Raw genomic sequence first — 5,590 nt, forward strand, 5'->3', positions numbered from 1 at the left:
AACACTCCCTCTCAACCATGGAGAACTTCATCTACAATCTGTCTATCGGTCGTTACTATTCATCCATCAAATGCACTGCCTTGTACAGCCTGACCCTTGCCCTGCTCTGCTCTATTTTGCCTATTCTGCTTTTTCTTGTTCTGCCCTGCACTGATCTGTACTGTTTTCTTCTATTCTGCTCTGCTCTTGCATTGTTCTGTTCTACTCTGCTTTTGTTCGAATTATGAAGAAGAAGAAATGATCAAGGATGTATCATACTGACTCAAAGTCAACCAACCCAAAGTCAGCGTCATAGTGAGTACAACTCCAATGGTCCCAGACCAATATCATCCTCCACTGACTCAAAGTCAGTCCCAGAGTATATACCACTGATCCTAGACCAGTCTCAACCGACCCGAAGTCAGCGTCATACTATGGTACAACTCCTACCACTAGTCCCAGACCAGTATCATTGATCCCAGATCAATGGAGGTCATCCTAGCGTAGGGAGTACGGTAGTTACAATGATGCATTCATCGGTACTACTATGGTCCCTAACTTCATTTCCCTGCTCATTGATCAGATGAGAGGTACTTCCCATGAGTCCTAGACTGCATGGGTAGGATGCCTCGATAGGAGAACTAATCAATCCTGTCCTCACAGGAGAACACATCAATCCTGCTACAATTGCCATGGAGAACACATCAATCCAGGCCTCACAGGAGAACACATCAATCCTGCTACAATTGCCATGAAGAACACATCAATCCAGGCTGCCATGGAAAACACATTAATCCAGGCCTCACAGGAGAACTAATCATCCTGCTACACAGGAGAGCGAATCATCCTGTTCCACAAGAGAGCGAATCATCTTGTCCCACAAGAGAGTGAATCATCTTGTTCTAGTGTGCACCACCAGGGGAGGGTGAGTCACCCTGTGGTCATATGTTGCTCCAGTAGGAACTGCAAGCCCTCAGAGCTCAATGTATGCAACATGCAGGACCGTTGTAGAAGGGTTTCTTGCCGACTCCAAGTCGTTTGGGAAAATCACATATTAGATCTTTCCTCGGGGCTTTGACAAGGTGTATCAACCTGTACATCATCTTAATGTGATGGAGCTTCCTTGCTCATCGACTTACCATATCCCAGATGATGTCTATCTGCTGGAGCAATTGACGAATACGGAATTCCTCAATAATCGAATCCCACCTTTGGTTGTTATAGAGAATCACAATGGTATCCAATGTAAATCCAAACAGCTCACTGAAGAGCTTTCGCAACCAGACTACCTCACACGAGGTTATGCTAGCAACAATATATCCTACTTTGGTGGTGCTCAAAGCCACCAACTTCTTCTTCCTGCTCATATAGGATATTGAAGCAGATCTCAAGGTGAAATAGTACACGAAAGTGCTCTTACGGTCCACCACACTGCCTGCCCAATCAACATCAGTATATCCAAGTAGTCTCACATCTCTGGCAGTGTATCTTAATCCATGAGAGATTGTGTCCTGAAGACATCTCAGAAGATTCCTGGCATCAATCCAGTGAGGCTCAACCAAATATGAGCTCACAATGCTAACTGCAAAACATATGTTTGGATGGAGGTTCACCAAGAACATCAATGCGAATGAGTTTTTGAAACTTAGAGGCATTTCCCAAGTCTGGTCCGACATCACTACCATATAACTTCTAAAAGTTAAGATCCTCGAGGTAGTCACAGGCTTGCAGTCCATCATACCGAATCTTTCCAATATATTTACCACATATTTTCCTTGAGATAGGAAAATTTCTCCTGGCTTTTGCCACACTTCAAGTCCTAGGAAGTAGTGCTCCCTCTTACATTTGTGAATGAGAGGGTCTGCACCTGTTAGAAAGAGGTCATCCACATACAACACCAGTATGAGAGGCTTGTCATCTTCAACCTTAAAGTAAAGGTTAGGATCGGCTTCACTCCTAGTGAATCCCAGCTTCATCAAGTAGCTATCGATCCTCTCATACCATGCTCGGGGTGCTTGCTTCAGCCCATAGAGAGCTTTCTTCAACCTGCATACACGAGATTTTCGATCATAAATCTCAAATCCTTCAGGTTGCTCCACGTAGACCTCTTCTTTGATCGAGCCATGCAAGAACGCAGTCTTGACATCCATCTGATGTAGGTTCCATCCTTGTGAAGCGGCAAGGGCTATGATTGAGCGGATGGTCGTATATCTGGAAACAAGTGCAAATATCTCATCATAGTCTATACCTTCCTTTTGGGAGAAACCTCGAGCAACAAAACAAGCCTTATACTTTTCCGTGCTTCCATCTGTTGCATGCTTTATCTTGTAAAGCCATTTGGAAGTAACAACAATCTTGTCCTGGGATCTGGGAACTACTTCCCAAACATCATTCTTTAGGATAGACTCATATTCTTCGGTCATAGCATCCTTCCATACTTGATGTGACGACATCTGAGAATGACGAAGGCTCATTTTGTATGATCGTGCTCATGATGGTCAGGTCTCCTTGATACCTATTAGGTTTCTTACTTTCACGAAAGGTTCCTCGGGGTGCAGCATGTCCTTCAGCATCATTAAGTAATCCCTTAAGCCATGAATGCCTCTTCCTAGAAGAGGAAGGCTCATATGGAGGAGGATCAATCAGATCCATGGGTTCTTCTACATCAGGCATTGATTCATCATCCTTTTCTTTCGGTTCCCTGGTGTTGGCTTCTTGAGAGCTCCTCAAAGTCGGAAGATTGATCACCTTGCTGAGAGCCATATCTTCGTCAAAGGTGACATCATGACTAATTATGACTTCCATTTAACCGGCTACATAGATTCTATAGCCTTTATTATTTTAACCATAGCCCACGAAAATTCCCTTCTTTCCAGATGCTCCCAATTTATTTCTTTTCTCTTTCGTCACATGAAAGTATACAGGGCTTCCAAAAATTTTAAAATGAGAAACATCAGGTTTCTTACCGGTGAATTTTTCTTTAGGAGTCTTGGAACCCAATGCTTGATGAGGGCATCGATTTTGTACATATACGGCAGTGTTTGCAGCTTCAGCCCATAGAAACTTAGGAAGACTTTGATCATGTAGCATGGCCCAGACAACTTCCATAATTGTGCGGTTCTTCCTTTCTGCCACACCATTTTGTTCAGGAGTATATGGTGTAGTAGTCTCCCCCTTGATGCCAGCCTCTTTACAAAAATCATGGAACTCATTAGATTCATATTCAGTCCCATTGTTAGTTCTTAAGATCTTGATCTTCTTTTCGGTTTGATTCTTGATTAGGGTTTTGAAGTGTCGGAACCAAAGGAACACTTCATCCTTCTTTTTCAAGAAGTATATCTAGGTCTTTCAAGAATGGTCATCTGTAAAAGTGAGATAATATGAGTATCCTCCCAAGGAGTTCACAGGCATCATACCTGATATGTCTGAGTGAACTTGTTGTAATATATCAGAGGTCTTTCTTTGACTTGAAGGGAATGGTCCCCTTTTGAGCTTTCCTTCGGCACATCCCGGACATACACCTTCTTTCTCTACTTGGAATTTAGGCATCCCTGTTACCATCTGTCTTACATCGGGTAGAGCTTTGTAATGAAGGTGGTCAAACCTCTGATGCCAAAGTTCAGACTAAAGCGATGTGTCACAAGACATGACACCTAGCGGACATCCACCAACTTGATATAAAGAATCAACTCGAAACCCAAGAGTGAAAGCATATTTAACATTATTTTTCCATATGCGTACCTTACCATCGCTGAAGGTTACCTTATAGCCTTTGTCTTCCATTGCCGAGATGGATACCAGGTTCTTTTTGAGATCAAGTACATATAATACATATTGTAAGTGAATCGTATTACCTTGATTCAGTTTAAGAGAAGCATTGCCTACACCTTTCACTAGGTATTTCATGTCATCTCTAAGGACAATTTCCAGGTTAGTTTCTTTCTCTACCAGATTATAGAGTACTTCTTTGTAACCAGTGAAGTGTCTTGAGGCACCACTATCAATGAGCCAAATTTCCATTGAGTCCGAAGGAGCGGAGGTAGATAGGGCAGCTGGTAGATAATATTCAACCTGCTTATCGTCAACAGTGTTAGATTCATACCTGAAATTTCTAGCCTTCTTGAATGGTTGCCCTCTTCCTTGATTTCCCACATTCCTTTTTCCTTTGTTGTTGAATTTTCCATTCCTTTGATTACCATGAGAGGGATTTTGATCATCGTCACAGTGAGAGTCCTTTCTATCAGGGCATTCCCTTGCATAGTGACCTGCTTTATTGCAAATGAAACATCGTCCTTTTCTTCCACCCTTAAATCCAGCCTTTCGTTTCGATTTAGACCCAGAATTATTTCTTTTCTTAGCATGAGAAGAAAAAGCAGCAGGAGGACCTTTAGGCAAGGGCATTTCCTACTCTTCTACCCTTGTTTGTTCTTGAATGCATCTAGCCATTAATTCCTCGAAACTGGGAATTACATTATTGTTCAGAAGAGTAGTCCTGAACACATACCATTCAGATGGTAATCCTCCGAGAGTTGTGAGTGCCATTTCTCTGTCAGTAATGGTTTCCCCAAAAGATAGGAGATCGTTCTTGATCTCGGTGATTCTTAAGAAGTATGCTTGCATACTTTCATCTTTACCCTTCTTGATTTCCCTCAACTTATTTCTAAGAAACAAAACTTGATTTGCATCATTAACTTTAAATAAACTCACCAGTCTGTCGTAGATTTCCTTGGAGGTTTCTAGGTCAGAGATGTAGGCCACCAAGCGCTTGTCGATAGATCCCGGATGATCTTCTTTTTCTTGACTTCTCCATTTTTCCATTTGTTCCAGGCAGCAGCAGATGCATTTGATGAAGGCTCAACAATATTGCCTCTTACATGGTCCAGCACTCCTTGATCTTCAACGGTTAGATCGATAGACATCTTCCATCCGTGATAGTCAGCTTTCTCATGGAGCTTGTCTTCAGCGGGAAAGAGTGTGTAGGACCCCATAGTTATTTTAGGATAGCCTTGCCAATCTTCTCTTCAATGATTGCTCTTGCTCTTGCTCGGGCTTTGTCTTCACCTCAGCTCCGATACCATGTTAAGTTATGGTATGTTCTATGCTTATAACAGTTTACTTCTTTTTCTTATTATATTCCACCGATTAGCAATCACATGTACATAAAGTAAAGTGCAGATAGAACATTAAACGATCGACAGAAAACAAGCCAAGACAAGAGACACAAGATGTGGCGGCTAGCCAGGGACAAACCCCACAATGTGTGTGGAAACCCTTTGATCAAATCTTCTTTTATCTTCAATAATTCAGCAGAGAGAAATAGTACAATAAATATGATTCATATCAGCAGTAGCAAACCCTAGATCAGTAGCATCAGCATTAGCAGCTTCATTATCAAACTAGGGCAGACCATATCTCACAAACCGACAGTCGGATTGACTTCATTCCACCACCAAAAGTTTCAGCTTCCAGAGGAGGTTCAGATGAACCTACATCGTAGTTCAGATGAGGAGATCTTCTAGGCCACGCAAGTCAATCTTTACTTCTGCAGTTGCAACTTCAGTTTCAACAGTTTCTGGCTTCAAACTAGGGCAGTCGATATCTTGCAAACCGT

This window comes from Pinus tabuliformis, chromosome X (genome assembly GCF_031772625.1).
Source record: "Pinus tabuliformis cultivar Carrire ecotype Pingquan chromosome X, CPIR1, whole genome shotgun sequence".
Classification (NCBI taxonomy): Eukaryota; Viridiplantae; Streptophyta; class Pinopsida; order Pinales; family Pinaceae; genus Pinus; species Pinus tabuliformis.